Here is a 21,436-nt window from a genome sequence, read left to right as displayed (position 1 = left end):
TAACTTGTTTGAAATGTTTTGGTCAGTTATTTCATAGAATCTTCCAGTCTGAATTTGTCTCCTCCATGATTAGATTCAGGTTAAACTTCTGTTTTTGTGTAGCTGATATTGTGTACTTCTCATTGCATCCCATTGGGAGGCATTGGGATTTCAGTTTGTTGGACTACTGGTGATGCTCAGAGGATCACTTGGTTAAGAATGTTTCCCCCAGATCCACAGTACTTGATGCTTGAACAACACAAGTTTGTACTGCACGGGTCTACTTATATGTGAATATATTTTATAGTGCAGTCCTGTAAATGTATTTTCTGGAGGAGCAGGCTCCATGTAAGGAGCCTGACATGGGACTCGATCCAGGGTCTCCAGGATCAGGTCCTGGGCTGAAGGCAGCACTAAACCACTGAGCCACCCGGGCTGCCCATCTTATGATTTTCTTAATAGCATTTTATTTTGTCTAGTTAATTTTATTATAAGAATACAAAAAATATGCTAATTTTATTGATAAGGCTTCTGGTCCACAGTAGGCTACTAGTAGTTAAGTTACCTGTAAGTTTTCGCCTCTGTGGGGGTCAGCACCCTTTACTTCTGTGATGTTCAGGAGTCACTATAGTTTTTATCCTTTGTAATGGGTAAGTAATTTGTGATTCTTTGAAGCTGTATGCCTATCTTATTCTTCAAAAACTTTTACCCACTTGTTTTATTTTCTGTCGATGATCACTGCCTGAATTAATAATCACATTCTGGCATCAAAATGGTGACTTTATAATTCTGTTCTTCTTTGGCACCACTCAAGGATCCTTTTAATTTTGTCTCCCCAATGTGTTATAATGCATCGCTATGTTCAAATTATACTGAAGTTGCCCATGGAAGCATTACTGTTGCCTCCTTTTTTTCCCAGTACTTTCTAGTATGAGATGTTTTAGGATTATCGCGCACTTTCCTTGTCCTGTACCTGAAGTCATTTGCTTCCCCAAGGAAGCCTGGATCCCTTTACATGTGAATTGTTTTTAGGAGCCAGGATTGGGGTCTTAGGTATAGTATCTTTGTTTCTAAGCCCAGGAGTCAGTAAACTATGGCCAATGGGCCATGTCCCACTTGTGGCCTATTTTTGTATAGCTTCTGAGCAGAGAATGATTTTAAAGTTTTTAAAGAGTTGCAAAACCAAACCAAACCAAACTAAAAACAAAACAAAAACAAACACACAAAGAAATACTTTTTAAGAAAGATTATATGAAAGAGATCCCATACTGTTTTTAAACCCTAAAGTATTTACTATATGCCTCTTTATAGAAAAAAAAAAAGAAAAAGTTTTTCAATTCTTGTTCTAGGCTTTATCAGTATATACAGCTAGGAAAAATAATTTGTGGATAATATCAAACTTATATTAATATCTCAAATTCAATTCCAGTATCACAAATCTTTCCTCACTTTCCCCTATTACACATTGGTAACTCCTTTCTCCAATGAGAAACAGGTTTCCAATAAAAATAATATATTACTTATTTGCTCATTCTTATGCATACCAAGTAGCTTCAGAAATACTCTATCAATACCACTATTAAACAAATCTACTAATTCAAGTTCAAGATTTCTTTGTGTGGTGTTTTTGTTGTTTTTAGAATATATACAACTAGGACTGTATAGGCAAGGTACTATGTTCGAAAGTTATTCAATTAATTCTTTGTCTCCTATGTGCTTATTTGTGCTTATTTGATCAATGTGATGTGTACTAAGTTCATTGGTTTCTGTTTGTATTTGATTTTAGGGTGTTTCTTTTTCATTTTTTTTTAAGATTTTATTTATTTATTCGTGAGAGAGAGAGAGAGAGAGGCAGAGACACAGGCAGAGGGAGAAGAAGGCTCCACACAGGGAGCCTGATATGGGACTCGATCCCAGGTCTCCAGGATCATGCCCTGGACCAAAGGTGGTGCTAAACTGCTGAGCCACCTGGGCTGCCCCCTTTTCATCTTTTATAAATTTTATTTATAAAAATTAAAGTATACAGCACACAAAATTTAGAGTAGTCACATAGCTAGACCCATTTTTCCAACCCTATTCCCATATACCCCATAGGTACCCGTGTTTCATCATCAAATTTCTGTTTATCCTTCTTGTATTTACTTTTGTAAAAATGAGAATACATACACATACATGCATATATACAAATACACAAAAATATCATATATATTGCTTTTTTATGAAAATAATTCATATAAATATAAAATCACCTATATACTTTAGAATATACATATTTCTGAGGTCATTTTTCTTACACAAAATGTAGCAAAGTACATATACTCTGTTATACCTCAATTTTTTTACTTAAAAATAGACTGTCAGTACAAGTCCATATCACTGTATAAAGATCCTTTTTATTCATATGGATAGCAAAGTTCTCTACGGTGTGGGTACACCATTGTTTATTTGAAATTCAATCATTCTGGTTTTTTGGTAGGGTTTTTGTTTTGTTTTTAGTTTTGCATTTCCAATATTTCACTATTGCCATAAATAATATTGCATATATTATTTCTTATTTTAGAGATGAAACTTCAAGGTTAAATTTCCAAAAGTAGGATAAAGGTAAAAGAGTAGATAATAAATATGTAGTTTCGGCAAAGATTTCCAATTTCTCTTCTGTGAATTTTCATTTCATTTTGTTTTGTTTTAACTGTGTGAAGATATCTGTGATGGATTGGAAGACTTTTCCTTTTCCCTTCAAGGTCTTTCCTTTTTCCTTCAAGGTATTTCTAACTGGACTAAGAATCAAATCGACATGAGATGGATTAACAAGAGAAAATTAAATTTAATTTCATATATACAGGGAATCCACACAGACATAGAAATTCCAAAGACAGGCAAAATGAAGTACATTTGCCATTCTGAACTAATGAGAAAGGAGTAGGGTCCTGGGACTACAAAGAGAAGAAATGTAATTTATAGGAAGATAAAAAAGGGTAAATGTTTAATGAACAAATGTTTTCTGGGTCACTCAGAAACAATGGGACATAGAGGAATTTGATCAAATAGCCCTTGCTAGGTTCTTTCTGGTCTACTCTAGCTAGTTCATAGGGTAATGTGGTTATCGATGGTAATGTCTCTCTTCCTGGAGCAGGTCCTCTATCTAAAATTTTTTCAGGCAGCTGTGGGCAAGGTAAAGAGCTGGATACTTGAAAGAACCCATGTATTTAACAATAGGAGAAAAGGAGAAAGAAATGGTGTTATATTCCTATAATATAGTATGTAAATAAATGAATTATGCAGACATAATGTTGAATGCAATAAAGCAAAACAGAGAATATACACTGTATGATTGCATGTGTATGAAGTTCACAAACAGAACTAATCCATGGAGAGAAGTCAGGACAGTGGCTGGCTTTAAGGAGGCTGAGTGGTCATGATGGGAGTAAGTCTAAGAGAAGGCTTTGGGTTGCCTCTAATATTCTATTCTTGGGCTGACTGGCTGATATTTATAACTGGCAGAAGTGTTTACAATTTGCAAGTATTTACTCTTATGATTTGTGCATATTTCTGTGTATATGTGATAGCACAAAAATAAAGCTTGAGAAATCTAAAAGAGCCCTGAAAGATTGGTAGAAGTTGCTGAGTCTTAAAGAATTCTTATTCCTACATTGGAAAAAAATGCACAGGGGGCTAAATGGAGGGAGGCCTGTTGTTAACTAGGGACATTCTGGACCCAAATTTATGTGAAAACAGCCAAAGGCTGTCAGCTCATTTTTATCACAGGCAGGCAGGTCATTTGTGTATAGTTCTTGAATAATCATCACATTTCCTTGTTTTACAAATGTGCAGCCGTCACTCCAACAGGGAAGGTGATGACAGCAGTCACTTTTGTTGTTACTGTAGTGGTTTTATTGTAGGCATTCTAAAATTAGAGGTAAATAACTTGCTGGAGCTTGGGGTTTATTGAATTTTCCCACTTTGCTTATTTTAAGCGATAACATTACCGTGGGTATTGAGCACTTCCTAATTTTCCTTGCAAATGCCCCTAGCATATCAGCACTGGAATGTTTTTTACTACCTGCAAAGAAAGAACATCAGCTTGGAGTCTGACAATTATGGGTTCAAACTCCACATCTTTAATTTTGTCACATGATTTTTGGTCATAATAACATTTTGGTTAATGGTTTCTTTGCTAATATCTGGATAAAACTATCTCTTTCCAAGGCTGATATGAGTTTAAAAATAATTTTATAGTTTAACATTCATGGTCATGACCCCATCTATATCTTAGAAGTGACGGTGTGATTTGGGAGAGCAAGAAAGTGACAGAATTTTTTTAATCTTTTAAAGACCAGCTGTCAATTTCTGGATGTCTTTGTGTGTGTGCCTTTCATCACCCCCATTATATTTATTATCTAAATGAAGATGTATTCTTAAGGCCTGAGGTAGCATCATTTTACATTTAGTGAACATTTAGGAAGGTTAATCAACATATTTATGGTATTTTACTCATCTAAGCTCAAATCCGCTAATAACTTGTGAGCACCAATTTACCAATTTTATGATTATTATGCGATCATTTGTTCATTTTATTCAACCCATATGCCTGTACTGACCAGGTCCTGTATTGGCACTTTTTTTTTTTTTTAAGTAGACTCTACGCTCAAGATGTGCCTTGAACACAAACTTGTGCCTCTGAGATCATGCTCTACTAACTGAGCCAGCCAGATGCCCCTGTGTTGGGCACTTTGATTTGTGTTATTTCATTTAGAGTTTTACCGGCAGCTTCAGAACTTCATCAGCAGTTTTAAAGTGAAAAAATTATAGCAATAAATGAAAGATTAGTGATCATTTTGAAAATGATCAAGATAGCCTTCAAGTTCCCCTCAGCTTGGCTAAGCTTCACATAGATTTCTGTCTAACTATGACTAATGGAACTAAAAGAGTGCACTGGTTGGTATAGAGGCTGCTTTTAGGTGAACATGCTTGAACAATGGAATAGAGAAAGGGTCACAGTAACCACCTGGCTGAAGACAGGTCCATTGAGCCACCCACCTCAAAATATCCATAGACCCTACCTTACCAATGGGCTACTTAGATGTAGGCACAATTCCCCAAAAATGGAAGATTCTATACATGACCTTACCTCCTCATCTTCCCCCTTTAAAACTGGCCACCACCCACTGCTTTGTTGCAGTCTCTCCTCTGCTGTCCTGACCCCAACCCTTCCTTGTGGTGGGTTTATTCAATAAACTTCTGACTCCTTTTTTCTGCCTCAGTGAATACTTTCACTGCCAGTGCCACCAGCTTCTACATGATGGTTGCCCCATATTTGGGGGCTTTCATCCAATCAAGAGATATCCCATTTATGAACCACAGTTGGGGAACATCAAATTGAACACAACCCCAGAAATAGTATTGAAAGCAAAGAACTTTTTATTACTTTTTCAAGTAAGGAGACAAATGTCTCCTGGTGGTATTAGTATAGGAAATCTCTTTATTCAGTGTGCTAGGGGTGGGAGCAGGCAGGTTGCACGAGCACTTTGGTTCAGTTGCACATGTTCAACATGTCAACATGCTAGTGCATACATTGTATGTTAAAAAAAATGGCAGAAAACTTCCATAAGAGGAGATCTTAGTATTATAATGAGCCAGAGGTAACTTCAGAACAACTAACAGGGCTTCTATGCAGATTCTCAGCTCCATTCCAGCTCAAAATAGCTCACCTAAGGGGCCAGGAATGCCCAGTACAGGGATATCAGGTAAAACATCTAGTTGGGCATCTCTCTGGCTAGAACTGCTGGTTCTGCAGAGCAAAGCATTCCTTTGGGGCTTTTTCTCTTCCCCCTTCCTCACTTCTGCTGAGAGCTTTCAACCCATTTGGAGAGTAGCTTCCCTGGTGCATCCTAGCTAATATACAGGCCCTTTATCTCCCATTAGAGTACGTCTGGTCCTTTGAAATGTAAATCTTCTCCAAGTCTCTTGATAAGCACCTATTAGCAAACACAGATGGCCTACTCTTGCCTTGACCAACCTCCCTCCTAAGGTCCTCCAAGAGGACCTGCTGGCTCAGCCTATGCTCAAAAACTTCCCTGCTTCTTGTTTTAGCAAGTTGAGTTCAATCTCTCTCCCCTACTGCAATTATCTTGACCCCTATTAGTCTTGAATAAGGAGTCCCTTGCCTGTTTAATTCCTTTTGGTGTCATTTTTCTTTGACGCGACTAAAAGAGTTGAATACTTTTACATGTATGTACTTATTGAACACTTGAACACTCCATTATTTGTGAAATGTCTAAGACTTTTTCCAATTTTTTATTGTAATTGTTATGGGGTCTCCCTGTTGGGTGGGAGCTAGTGTCATAGGCAATGAAAGAATTCAGCCAAGGCAGAACAAAATAGAATGAAGTTTACTGAATATGCTGCAAAGGAGCAGCAGGTAGGACAGCAAAGGAGAGGCTGTCTGCTGTGGGGTTGAGGGGCCATAGTTATAGAGTGGAGTGAAGAGGTATGAGAACTATCAAATTTTCCCTTTTTTGGTGACTGTGACTGGTTGTAAGTATAGCCCTCTGATTGGTTAGAATCTATGGCTATTTTGAGGTGGGTCACTTAAAGAGCCTATTTGCATTCATCTCAGTGGTGTGGGCCCTTTTGCCTTGATCAAGTTTCCATTGCTCAAGTGTGTTGCCTAAAAGTGGCCTCCTCAGTTTTTACCTTTTGTGTCATGATTTGTAGTTACTATTCTACCTAGGTTTGTAGCTTATGGTATTTGTATTTCCCTCATTGTATAAGTCAGGTGACTGTGTATGTGGTCTGGTTCTGCACTCCATTTTGTTCTTTTCAGCTTACTGCTTAACAATATGCCAATACCTTTCAATCTCAAGTTTTGGAACTTTATAATAAGACCTGATGTCTGCTAGTGTAAGTGTTCTAAATTTGTCCGTCCACTCCAAGATTGTCTTGGTGTTTTTGGTCTTTTGGATTTCCATACAAATTTTAGAATCAGTATATAAATTTATGCACACCCACATATATGCTGGGATTCCATGGAATGTATAGGTAAATTTAGTGTTTTTTTTTTAAAGATTTTATTTATTTATTCATGAGAGACACAAAGAGAGAGAGAGACAGAGAGAGAGAGAGGCAGAGACACAGGTAGAGGGAGAAGCAGGCTCCATGCAGGGAGCCCGACATGGGACTTGATCCCCGGTCCCCAGGATCAGGCCCTGGGCTGAAGGCAACACTAAACTGCTGAGCCACCTGGGCTACCCCAATTTAGTGTTTTTATATTTTTAAATATTTTACCTTTTATCCATGAACATGGCATAGCCCTCTATTAAAAAATGTTTAATTTATTGTAAAAGTTCTTCTAATTTATTTATATGGAAATGTTGAAAGCATTTTGTAGATTGAATTGCAGGTATTTAATTTTTTTCAATGTTTAGAACATTTTATTAAAGTAAAAAATTGTTAGAATTAAGTGAAATAAAAAAATAGCAAATATTTACAAAAACATTAATAACACCAATCAAGTCACACACATGTAAAAATGCAGAAATGCCTTAAAAAATTTGTAAGTTGAAAATTATGGAGATTTCCCCAAAATATAGAGTGCTTCATGAATTTGCGTGTTATCCTTGTGCAGGGGCCATGCTAGTCTTCTCTGTATCATTCCAGTTTTAGTATATGTGCTGCTGAAGCGAACATAGGTATTTGATGTTTTGATGTCATTGAAAATAGTATTTTGTCTATTGCTAATTATATAAATATACATTTTATGTTGATTTCTAAAAAATGATTTTGCTAAATGCACTGTCATATTTCCATATTTGTCTATATATATTTAGGCATGTTTTATATATATAACCATGTTCTATAAAATTAACAGTTTTATTTATTCCTTTTATTCACACATACTCACATATATACACATATATAACTAATATGTGAATGTATAAATATGCATGTTTTGTCTTATAGTACTGACTATAGGATCTCCAGTAAAGAAAAAAAGAGTGGTAAGAAAAAGAGTAGTAAGAGAGGGCATTTTTGTCTCATTCTAGATCAGAAGGAAATCTTTAGATATTTAACCATTAAGATATATGTATATATTATACATGTATTTATATAAAATATTTACCCATTATTATTTATATATTTATATTATTATATATTTATAATATTTATATATTATTATATACTTATAATTTATATTTATTACTATATATGTATTTAGGATACCTTCTATCGTATTAAGGAAATCCTTTCTCTGGTATTGCTAGTCTGCTAAGAAGTTTTAATAAGTCTTTTAATAAGAACTACTTTCAAGTCAAGTTTTATTCTTAGTAAATGCTGGTCTCTCTGTTTGCTTTTATTCTTGTGCCATAGAATGTTAAATACAGTGGCTAAAAGCCTGGGGAATATAGAGAAGCTGCTCCTTCTTACCAGACCTGGAACTTCATTTGTTACATCCTCAGTATTTTGAGATTGTTGAAAACTGTACAGACTGTCCATGATATCTCAGTCATTTCACTGTGATTTTCTTTTGGACTTCTTCAATTCTTGTTCTATCACCAAATTGAACATATCTAGGGGAAACACAAAAACTAATTTCAGGTTTATATCAATGTAGTTCCTTCTTTTGGCAGATATCTTGACTCCCTCAAATCTTGAACATTTGAAAAAAAAAATCTTGAACATTTGGTTACTGTACGATCTCTTCAATAGACTCTTAAAAATCTAATTCCTCTAATTGTCTAGAAGTTTATTTATTTATTATTTTTTAAGATTTTATTTATTTATTCATGAGAGAGGCAGAGAGAGAACCAGGCTCCCCAAGGGGATCCTGATGCAGGACTCGATCTCAGGACCCTGGGATCACACCCTGAGCAGAAGAGAGAAGCTCAACCACTGAGCCACCCACGTGCCCTGTCTGGAGATTTAGAGCTAAAGGTAAATTTCATCATTTTACATAATGGATTATCCTATATGCTTCTACATAGTGTAAATATTCAAAGAATAAGGAGTTCTCCCATTCTCAAGAAAGTTATTGTCCAATGGGCTGGCAGAAATGTAGTAAAATATATTATGTGCAAATGCTGTTGCAAGTAGAGATTAGAGGATCCATTCACCCTCCTGGGAACCCTTATTGGGGCATTTTATTGTCACATTTATACTTTGCTTGCTGGATAATAGTGGCTGCCTAGCTTGATGGATGTCACAGGTTAACAACACAAGTACCCTGAGTTTAATCCCGAATCTCATAAAAATAAACTTTACATTTATGAAGAAATTGGTTAATATAATCACCTACTGCTATGAAGAATTGGAAGAGGCCTATCAGAATGCAAGAATTTCCATCCCCTCAAAGGTCCTTCTAGCTAGACTAAGAATCAAATGGACACAATGCAGATTAACAGGAGAAAATAAAATTTAATAGGTACATACAGGGACTTCACACAGACACAGAAATTCCAAAGACAGGCAAAATAAGGCATATGTGTCCTCCTGAACTAGTGAGAAGGTTATAGGAGTCTGAGACATTGGAGGAAAGGAATGCAGTTCATAGGGCAACAAGAAAGGGAGCAGATGTTTAAGAATTAGATATTTGCCCAGCCACAGAGATGGGTCACTCAGACATAATTTATCTCTGCTAATAACTTTTATTCTGGAAAAATGCCTCCATTTTTTTCTCTTCTCTATTCTTTATTTTAAGTATATAGTGTATAATACACATAACATACAAAGTTGTGTTCATCAACCATTTACGTTATCAGTAAGACTTCTGGTCAAGGGCAAGCTCTTAGTAGTTAAATTTTCAGGGAGTCAAAAGTTGTATACAGATTTTCCACTGTGCATGGAGTCAGGTGGTGGCCTAATCCCCTAATCCTCCTGTCGTGCAAGGTCAACTGTATGAAGTTTAAATGAAGAGTAATCTCTTGCTCCATTCTTTCATTCCCCATCCTCCAATCCCTCTGCCTCCCACACCAAAGAAGCTGTTTTCTACTCTTCAGTTATTCCTCATGGTATAAACCTTCCTGTTTCCATATATCATCTTTATAAAGCTATTTATTCATAATTTTGAGTAATTTATTATATTCTTACTTTGGAAGTGGATCATGTGTCACTTTGATAACTCCACACATACCTATTCTTCCTTCTTCCTTTCTCTTAGTACAATTACATGGACAATTTTTCATGAAATCAATTATTGCTGAGCCAAGAACTATATCATCGACACTTTCACTTTCTGAACCAGGAGAATCGCTCCCTTCCTGATCTATCTATGCTGGAGTGCCCCAGGATCCAGGCATTAGACTACTTTTTTTTTTTGTTTACCCTTACTCCCTAGCCCATTCCTATGGTTTTGAAAATTAACTCCCAAACTTATATTGCCAGCCCTGTCTTCACTTGAATTCCAGGCTCCTATTGTCCACTGCTGACTTGACATTTCTATGTGGATGTCCAGCAAGCTCCATATACTTAACTTGTCCAAAACTTAACCCTCCTTTTCCCTCCTCTGAAACCACCACTTTCCTCATTTCAGGAAATGGCACTTCTGTCCTTCTAGCTGGTCAGACCCTGAAAACATTTAATTTCTTTATATTTTAGATCTTCGATTCGTCTATGTAGGTAAGGGAGGGGCAAAAGTTTCTGGTGAGCCCATAGGGTCTTGATTGCCTTCAACTCAGAGTCAACTCGGCCCCTGTGGTTGTCTTCCTGAGTTTTGCTCTGAAGAGCCTAGTGCAGGCTACTCCTTGGACTTGTGGCTTTTAAAACTGGTTCCATTCATGAGTGTTCTACTGGATTTTGCTGCTGAAGCCTTTGTTTGATGTAGCTGGAGGCTTGCCTTCCTCAGATCAGTAAGAGATTGGCAGTTCTTTTAGATAGGCCCACCAGCACAGCCCTCTTCTGTGTTGGAACAGCCTCTGATTGTAGCAGTATCTGCCACCTAACCGCCACCTCTGTTGTCTGGTAACCTCAACCTGTCCCTCACCATGGAGGAGCTCACTGGCTGGGCCACACTACTGTCTACTTTATGAAGGGCCTCACAGGGACTTCTTGGGGCCTCCAAACCACATGGAAGCCAAGGGAAGTCCAAGGATCCAACAAAAATTTGTTTCTTTATGTTTTTAATGACCACTTAATTTCTCATTTTTAATTTTCTAGTTAGTCCTATTTGAATTCTATCTCAGAAATCTTTGTCAACTTCAGGATTAAGAAGATACTCTATTTATTTGTAGAAGTTTTACAATTTTAGCATTTATATCTAAGTCAATGATCCACTCCCTTCCTCTCACTCCACTGTCCACCCCTCAAATAATTCTTTGAGCTAGAAAGGCCAGCCTTAGGACTTCTTGCTTCTCTCTCATATGATCTCTGCATCCCTCCCCAGGCACAGAAGAACAGTCTCTATGGCCTTTGCATCCAGATGCTCTCTGGATATGTTTATAAGCGAGATAAAATAACTGAGAATTTTTTCTTTCTTGCAGTACATCCTAGCTTTACACTGTCCTTTTGTTGCTTTTATGCTTGTTTTAGATGGCAAACAGTAATCTTAACTCTATCTTTTTATCTCCAGCTCTTTTGCAGGCTGCCTCTTACTCAGGTAAGAGACAATGTACACAAAAATTTTAAAGAAAAATAAGCTCATTGATATATTTTAAAAAGCCCAATCTTCATTACACAGAGATCCCCAGCAATTGTATAATGCCTGAATTCTTCAGCAAGGAAGTTATCTGGAGTGTTTGAAAACCTGGCAGCACAGACAAGAGGGTGTGGTGGACTATTGAATTAGCTCAGTAGTGAGAAGCCTCGTGGTGGCATTGGAGGCTGTAGCTGGAGGAACCGTGGCTGTGTTGGAAGGAAGGTGGGAACATAGTGCTGGGAGGAGTAGAAAAAGTAAAATAATAGTTCAATATTGGAATAGGGAAACTAGTGTGGTTGTAAGATGGAAAAACCGAGGAAAATGTTGGAAGAGACCGGAAACCTCACTTCTTTTTCATAATCGATCTAAATAAAGGTGTATTTTTTCTGATATGTCAAAGATTGATGCTATCATAATTATACCAGAAGACATTATAGTGCTGTAATATAATTTTGTCCTATGTATATCTAAAGCCGCTAACATGAGTAAGGTTGAGGGCAATGTATTTTTTTATTCTTACCAATTGAAAAGTTAGCTTCTTTAATCCATTTGTGCCAGAAATATTGTCCATTTATTGAGCACTTTGTATGTGATAGATCTGTGGGATATCACAATTGAATAAGACATAGAAACTTACAGTTTCACAAACAGCCCTGCAACATAGCTGGCCAGCAAGTGTTCCTTGGGACAGGAAGTGTTATGTGCTGTATATATATCCGTGTATATAAATATATATAATCCATATATAACATATATCCATGTATAACACACACACACACACATATATATATATATCCAGACATAACAAATTTCCATATATAACAAATATCCTAAGCCTTTGGAAGATTTTGAGTCAGTGGGGGAGTGATGAATACAATGCAAGATTTTTCTTTCTCTGTGTGTAGATTAAAATCAGATTGAGAATGAAATTTGTTTCTGCCTCTCTAGAATCATGACAATAGAATTTCCCTGTAGTTCAGAAATATTTAAAAAGAACAATAAGACAGAATTTAACTCCCAGGTGCTTGCTTAGCAAGCACCATGCCAGTTAAGCACTGTTCTTGTGTCATTGTGCAGATCCCCAGTGGGCCAGAAGAGAAACTTCTTAATTAGATTTCAATGGTCCTTGTTTGCCAAGGTATATTGTTCAGGGATAGCTGGTGATGGATTGGCTAAACATTTTGTTCCAGTTTTTGCTTCTTCTCTGTAGTATTCTGCTGAGATGTGACTCTCTCATGTAACTTTGCAGTTTCCTCTGACAACAGGTTAAGTTAGCCTGCTGCCCCTGTCATATGCAGAACCTGATGGATGTCAAGGGATGAGACCAAATTAATTCAACAGGTGGCAGAGAACCCTGGGGGAGGAGAAGCCTGCTCCACATGGATATGCTAATACAGATTTCAGTGCATGATTATCATTCTGCAGTTCAAGAATAATTGAATTTGCATATCCCCAATGTTTAAGAATTGATTTCCTAAACGAGGAAATCTGGGGCATAATGACCATGTGCCTGTGCATCACTGCACATTATTTCAGGATCCAAAGGAATCTGCAGAGAGTAAATTACTTAGTCCCTTTGGATAGATGGAATTTTCATGTTATCTTAGGAAAGCTGTGGGCATTTTTTTCTCCTAATTGAATGGAATCATTCTCTGTTCTAAACATAGGATCAGAAGTGCCTTAGAGGCTGCTAGGAGGTAAATAATTAGCTATCCTACTGCCTGGAGAAATAGCTCAGAGGTTTTTAGAGACTCTGCACAAATGGACTCGGATATTATGCAAAATTAGTTTTGGTTAGACTCTAATTTATCTAACTTAATATAATTATTGAGAAAAGCAAACTGTGGACAGTTAGGAGTAAGGAATCAAGAGCTTGTGCAAAGGAGATTGGGCATGAATGTTCTACTAAAGAGATAATGATAATTAGATATGACTGAATTTATTGCTGCTTCTTAACACTGCACATACAGGGTTTGCCCCATATCTATCCCATTGGAATTTCAGTTGTGTCTTCATTATTCAGAAAACCTTATCTTTATTAGGATCAAAGCCCTGTAAGTAAAGGTAAATAATTGTGTAATGTCATCATATATAGCCAGCTTTTCCAAATACGGTTGAATTTGATATGGAACCTATTTTTTTGAAACCCCAGCCTTGTGCAGAAAATAATAACACCAAAACTCTGAAGCAATATTTTATGCTGTGGAAGACATATTTGGAGGGATACTCATAACAAGGCTGGTTCTCCTCCAGGCCTAGGTCAGCTGACGCTGACAGTAATTTAGGGAAAAGTAATAAGGCATATTATGGGTTGTATAGGACCGTTAGATCCATTTGGTGTCTCTTATGACTTTTAAGCTTATTAGGAAAGTAGAGTCATAGGCTTTTGTGTTGTAGGAGCCATGAGAAGTAGGATTTGAATGGATTGGAGACAATAAAATCTGAAAGTGATGGAACATTTGATTAAATCATAAGTTAACAGAAAATGGCCCTTGAGACTGGCTCACTGGAAGGTAGCTTAGGTTGGGTGGACAGCTAATGGTATTCCATAATTAATATTTTCATAGGGCTTCAGTCATGTCAGCACCAGCATCTGTCTTCTCTCTTACGAAGCACAAAAATATGTGTCATGTGCCTGGGTGACTATATTCAGTATATATGCCATTTTCTTTCTCCAGGAGTTCAAACTGCTGATTGAGAGCTGAGGTAGATGTCAGGCACAGGACCTACTGAGGAAGCTAGGGTCATTTACATTAGGAAAGGTGGGAATGGCGTTGTCATCTGGGTGGCTCAGTGGTTGAGCGTCTGCCTTTGGCTTATGTAGTGATCCCGGAGTCCTGGGATGGAGCCTGCTTCTCCCTCTGCCTATGTCTCTGCCTCTCTCTTTGTGTCTCTTATGAATAAATAAATAAAATCTTTTTTTTTAAAGGAAAGATGGGAATGGATAGAGAGCCTGAATAAACACACCTGGATCCCAGAATTCATTCTGCAAGTGAGGAAATAAAAGACCTGGGATTTTCAACAACTTGCAGGAGTCACCCATAAAGCCGTGTAAGATTTAAAGGTGGCGGGGAACGCTAAAAACAAAACAAAACAAAAAAACTGTGTAAGATTTGGAGTTTGAATCCAACTCCATCAGACTCTAAAGCCTGACCTCTCTCATTTTAATGCACTGCCTTTGTTAAAATGGCAAGGGTCCACCCAGACTAAACTCCACTTTATCACTGAGAGTTCTCAAAACCTGTGAACCTCTTCATTTGGTGGCAAACAGCCATCCTATAAAAGGCTATGTTCCTGTGAGGTCTTCCTCAGACCCAGGTTGGTTTAAAGGAGCAAGTTCTGGCAGTCCCGGTGGCTCAGTGGTTTAGTGCCACCTTCAGCCCAGGGTGTGATCCTGGAGACTTGGGATCAAGTGCCACATCAGGCTCCCTGCATGGAGCCTGCTCCTCCCTCTGCCTGTGCCTCTGCCTCTCTTTGTGTGTCTCTCATGAATAAATAAATAAACTCTTTTTAAAAAAAGATTAAAAAAAAATAAAGGAGCAAGTTCTCATCACTCAACATCTGATCTACCATGTATTAGTTACTTCTCACTTGACTTTTATGAGGGCCAAGTTGGAATGTTACTGTTGAACACATAAGAAAACAAAAGTCGAAAGTGACTTGCCTCAGTCTGCATAATGCACCTAGATTACAATGAATATATGTCAAGTATTATAGCAGGTTTTAGCATATTTTTGTCTTCAAATTCTAGCAGAATGCCTCACTGACAATTTTAGTCTTAATGGTAAAAATAATAACGCCTATCTCTTACAGGTAGGAAAAGTAACTTGTCCAAAGTCAAATATCTTGTTGCATGGGTTACTTGTTACTCTGAAGTCCAGATTCTATCCATTAATTCATTAAGATGAGACTCTTTATGATATTAGCCATTAATTGCCAGCCATGCTGTAAATCAGTCAGCTTGCTCTCTGGACAGAGGGGCAGTAAATTGCAAAAACAAATGACCACCATCCCTCAGCCCTGTCTATAACCATGTTCTTTGCAATATGACTTTGCAGTTCCTCTCATCAAAGTGTGAACTCTATTTTTCTTCTTCTTGAATCTGAACTGACATGACTTTCTTTTACCAGTATAATGCAGCAAAATGATGCTATGACAGTTGCTAACCTAGGCCTCAAGAGGCTTTGCATGCTTGTGATAGCTTTCTTGTTGCTATGTGAACAAGTCTGAAATAGTCCGCTGCAAAATTCCCAAGGCATCCTGCTGAGGACATTCTAGGGTAACTGGTAACCAGTCAATCTGGCAGCTGATTGCAGAAGCATGACAGCCTAACCAAGACTAGAAAAATCATCCAGATAAATCTGACCCAAATTGCTGACCTGCAGAAGTGTGAGCTAAATAAAGGTCTGTATTTTTAAGCCACTGAATTTTGGGGTGGTTTACCATGCCTCAAAAGTTAAGTGACTTAGCAGGGTGCTACACATTGTCTCTTGGCTTTGTTGCTACCTCTACATCTGGTTCCTCTTCCATCTTTCATTGTGATTACTGAAGGATTTCTATTCTTTCAGAGATATCTTTCCATTAAAATTTCATCTTACTTCAAATGTGCTCAAAGTGTGTCATTGAAAACAAGTTACAACAAGGGAATGCCCAAGATTAGTCTCTTTTCTTATTCATTCATTCATTCCATTCACTCATTTGTTTGTTTATTTATAACTCTGCTGAGCCAAAGTTTAGTTCAAAGAATCTTTCCTCTATTTTGATTTATCGATCACATCTGATTGCAGTGATTAAGAGTTTTTTTGAAAGCAGAGAGATCATAAAAGAAACAGTGTTTCAAGTGTCACAGAATTTTGTGTTTGGAAGTGATATTATGTGATTATTGCCTGCTTACTCGGTGCTGGTTGCCCCTAAAAGAGACAGACAGATAGGTAGAGGATAGAAGTGATAGATAGATAGATAGATAGATAGATAGATAGATGATAGTTATAAACAGTATAACTGTAGGGGTGGTAGGATACATTTTAGAATTATTTAGTTTTATAATCATTGGCATTCTGATTATGCTGAAATAATTTAGATTCTTATCCAACAGCAAGTCACAGTGAATAGGTAATGTGATAAAAGCCTGAGCAGTGCATTTCTATTATTCATTTGTTTCTCTAAAAGTGGACAGTAAAATCAATGAAAACAAGTGACTATATCCTTTACATAATAATGCTTCTAGCATGAAGTCATTCCTGGCTTGGGTAAGAACATGCACAGATGAAGGCAAATTTCCTATGAGGTCATTTGAAAAAAATGAAAATATCCGATTCGGCTTTATTTATTATTTATTGACTTAACTGTTTATTTATTCATGCATTTATTAAATACATATTTACTGAGTGCCTCCACTGTCTGCTAAGTACTGAGGAAACAAAGAAAAGTAAGATATAGTGTCTAATAGAAAGTCACTTATAAAATGGTATAGGATACATTATTATATATGGTGAGTAAATAAGAAAGAACAAAATATTTTATGAGCAAGAGGTTAGCTTGGCTTATGGAAAATCAAGATATAAAGATAATATACAATATAGTAGATGCAACATTTTAATTGTAATTTCCTCCTGAACTCTCTGATTCATGGACCTTAAAAAAAATCTGGCTTAAAAAAAATCACCATATGTTTATCTTTAGTTTAGAATATAAGCTATTTCCTCTAGATCTCTGCCCTGAACTTGCATGGTGTTATTTCCCAGCTGGTGTTATGACTAACTTTCTAGTAGGTTACATTGTTTGACACAAGCTGTTTCTGGAAGATGGGGTACATTAAATAAAATTAAATCCCATAGGCATCAGGTTTCTGTTTTTGTTTCGTTCATTTCATTATATTTTTTGATTGAAAGCATCATTTGCATGATACCATATTAATGCTATAAGACTTTTGAATATGCTGGCAGAAGCATATTTGTCAGGTAAAGAAAATTTGGGTCCAATCTACACATTATTTAGAATGAGAACAAATTACTGGCTCTTCTATAATTGAAAGGATTCAATGTAATCACCTCACCACCAGGAAAGTTGCTGAGCTTCTCAGAGTATGGTACCCTATTCACAGCTGCTGAATGGTTACTACTATTAGTGAAGTAGAGTAAATCAGGCACTGAACAAAGGGGGTATCCAGTTGAACTTGGAAAGAAAGACAATCTTGCTTTTTTTTCTTTTCTTTTTTTTTTTTTTTTTACCTTTGTACAGTCACCGTCTCTGTTACTATGGCTACATCTTGAGACTCTCACTGGGGAACCTGGGCTGCTCAACAGAATTTGGTTAACTGAAAGACTCAAATATGCCTCTTGTTAATTAAGAGCCTCTTCTGCATTGGGATCCTGATGCCCATTTACAATGTTGATTTACTAGTGGCACATTAATATATATTTTCCTCAGATCTCTTTGAAGTTTTCTAACCTTGTTCCTTCCAAGGACATGACCCTCCATTCAGAGATCTGGGTGGATCATTACATTAGCATCTCTTCTTCTAGTCCAAGTGGAAATTTGTTATAACCCTTAAACTACTGCTTACTAGGGATATTTCCCTTTCTTCAACTCTTTCCTGCCCACTCCACCCTGAGTGTGGTTATAAAGCTAGAGCTGTCCACTCTCCCAGGTACTAGTCTGTCATGCAGAACTTTCCATACAATACTATTTTTCCCCTAAGTCAAGTAGTTATAGAAGAGCTTCTCAATCTAGGCACCGTTGTTATTTTAGGTTGGATGACTCTTTGTTGTAGAGGAGATCTTTCTTTGCATTTTAGGATATTTAGCAGTATCTTCGATCTGTATCCACTAGATACCCATCATATACCCCCAACTGGTGACAACCAAAAATGTATCCAGACATTGCCAAATGTTCTTGGGAAAGGGAGGTAAGACTATTCCTAGTTGAAAATCACTGCAGTGGGGTGACAATGCATAATTGTTTGAGTAGGACAGTCTTGTTTTAGGCTTTTTTGTCCTGGCCTACTTTTCAGCTCAAAAATGTCCAGATTTATATGATAAATTACAGTTGCTCTAATCGTAGGAAACTCCCCATGAGATCAAAAGTGTGGGTTGGATGGACGGGTGATTGTGTGCCAAGAGAAGACATGCTGCATGTGTGAGCCATCTGCTCATGCAACTTTCTTATGCTTCAGAAACTGTTTAGGTCTAGTTCCATATACACCTTTTCCATTTAATAAAGGAGTGTTGCTTTGTGCGTCTGACTTCATGGCTTGGAGCTGCTAGGTAATACAGTCCATGATGTTGATCTCAGTTTTGAATGGGCAGGTGCATAAGCATCAACCATAGTATAAGAAGAGGCAGGAGTGTTTCCAAAGTAATAGTTACTTTGTAAAGAATATGCAGGATTTGTATCCATAAAAACCTAAGAAATGTGATCTTCCTACCAGGGTTTTCACAAGCTCTAGACAGCATCCTCATCTACCACAGATTTCAAGTGTCATGGAATCAGCTGAGTTACAAATGCCAAATGGCAGAGCTGCCTACATTACAACCTGGACCAGCTGGATAGCTTCCTCTTGCTCTACTCATACTCACTCAAAGCTGAAATGTTTATAATAACCTGGTAAACAGATTGGAAAAGCACAACAAGTATGGTATATGTTGCCTGTAAAATTCCCAAGATTTCATTGCCTCTTTCTTGGTATCAGGGGATGCAAGATTCAGGATGCTTTCACTTGAGACAGTATATGCCAAAATGCTCCAGATCACTGGATCCCCAGAAATTAAAAGCATTCTGTAATTCTCTATTTGTAAAGGATTCATCTCCTCACCACTATCATGCAAGGGTTTCCAAGTCACTTGCTGTAGTTACTACTTTTAGCTTTCTACTCTCAGTAACATGATGAACCAGCATGATATATCTAGGATGATGAGAAGATCAAAGTCCCAGCAAATTAAATTGTGAAACAGATATAAAACACTGCAATAATGCTAAGTCTGAAGGGTAAAGTTGATTAGCTCTTTCTGCTAAGGGAAAAGCAATAGATTCCGGTGTTGCCTCTTTTTGAGATAAGGAGAAATAATTGATTATATTAATAGCAGCATACTGACCACTCTAGATTATGATTCCCTCCAGTAAGCAGATCATATCTAACAAACCGGCTATAAATGGAGTCATTACCTAATTAAATATATGTCTACTACTTGTCATCCTCAAGTATTTATCCATCTTCTCTACTAACCGAATTGGCAAGTTAAACGTCAAGGTGAGAAGTATCAACACTCTAAATCTCTCAAGTCTTAAATGATGGTAGATTCTTCTGTGATTTCCTCAAGGATGTCATTATATTTTTGGCTTAGCATTTGGGTATAGATAGGGAGTTTTAGAAACCTTCATTCATCTTCCTGCCAAAATAAACCTATTCCATGAGTCAGGTCAAAATTATTATTATGCCAGTTGCTAGGCTAACTAGTCTAAAATACACTGAGTAACCAAGGATATATACATGATATAGATGAAGAACAAGATGGGGCTACTATGAGGTATACTCAAGTCACAGTCTATTCAATACTTGACCTCTATAATGTCCTCATTATTTCCTATGACATTCTGGGTCCCTAGGGATTAGCTTTGATTTAAATTGAACTTCCAACAACCTCCCAATGTCTGGGTAAATCTCTTTACTCAATGCCCACTTAGCCTGGTTAATGGCCCCAAGGCCCTTTTGGGAAGGCTATGAGGAAGATTCATGGTAAGTACTTCTTTGTTATTGCAGAATCCTTCCTCTAGAATACTCTGCTTTCTCTCAGTTCAAAGACATCTGCATCTGGGAAGTAACTCAAGTGTAAAAGGATCCTATCATGATGGCTCTGGTATTGCCTTTGTGAGGCATAGAATTTGAAGGCTATAAATCTCAAGCAGAACATTGGTGGGCTGTCCATCTTTTCCTGTCAGATAGAACACCATTATCAATTACCAATAACCATATATTCCAGTGGGTCAGGCCATTGTGATCATCACTTTGCCCTATGGCTGTTTCTTTCAGCCATGTACAAATATTTTTCCTCAGGCAGTTACAACTTGCTAACTGGTTATGCCATTCTAGCATCCTCCAACCTTATTAAAGGCCAGGTGGTCAATTTCAAAGTCAGCATCTCTTACCAACAACTCGAAGAATATTTAGTAGTAATGCTGGTTTTCTCCTCTCTAGTTTCTTGAGTACTTGACAAAGGGAGTTTCTTCTGGTCTCTTTTGTAGGATTTTGTAGAATGCATTTAGGAGTAAGTGGACAGTTTGTATAAAATAAACTTTCTCTGAAATTCCTATCTCCCAAGTCTTTTGGTAATTAAATGTTAAGTTTATCAAACCTACAGATATAAAAATTTTACATCCGAATAGTATGAAAAACCTGACAAAAATTAGGTGTTTGTTTCACTTTCCTTACTCCTTATTCCTTTTCTATTCAGGTCTTTCAGGCTAGTGAAACAAGATTGGAAAGGACATAACAGAAGCAAAGTACTCCTCCCATTCCCATACAAAAACAGTCTGCTTAGCAAGTCATGGGCCACCATTTCTGGGAGCACCACAGGAGGTATGGCGACACACAGCATGTGCTGCTGAGCTCTGCTGGAAAGGGTAATTGCTGCCTTGCCATTTGAGTTCAACCATACATAGTAGTCTAAGTGACTAATCTCTAACTGTCCCTGTGCTTTTTACATCTACCCTAGAGATTCACACTCACAAGTGATAGCACTGGACAGGCCAAGTTTAGGATATATGTCTACACTGTGTGTGCTAGAGAGTGGTGATCTGGAACTTACAACGGGGATGGAAGGACCCTGTTTCCAA

General features: G+C 37.3%; 1 long non-coding RNA gene and 1 other non-coding gene across 3 annotated transcripts in view; one reads left to right on the top strand and one right to left on the bottom strand.

The window, feature by feature from the left end:
* The window catches only part of LOC144294171 (uncharacterized), a 227,099-nt gene that overhangs the window by 203,796 nt on the left and 1,867 nt on the right, over nucleotides 1-21,436 (top strand). For both annotated transcript variants that reach the window (XR_013361612.1, XR_013361613.1), the window contains one exon: nucleotides 21,055-21,179. This is a non-coding gene — a long non-coding RNA (uncharacterized LOC144294171). The remainder of the gene's footprint in view (nucleotides 1-21,054; nucleotides 21,180-21,436) is intronic.
* Nucleotides 7,559-7,663, bottom strand: LOC144294433 (U6 spliceosomal RNA). Its single transcript, XR_013361813.1, has one exon. It is a non-coding gene; the product is annotated as a U6 spliceosomal RNA (small nuclear RNA).

Source organism: Canis aureus, chromosome 22 (assembly GCF_053574225.1).
Source record: "Canis aureus isolate CA01 chromosome 22, VMU_Caureus_v.1.0, whole genome shotgun sequence".
Lineage (NCBI taxonomy): Eukaryota > Metazoa > Chordata > Mammalia > Carnivora > Canidae > Canis > Canis aureus.
The sequence above is the reverse complement of the archived record's forward strand: the minus strand, read 5'-3'. Positions and strand labels throughout refer to the sequence as shown.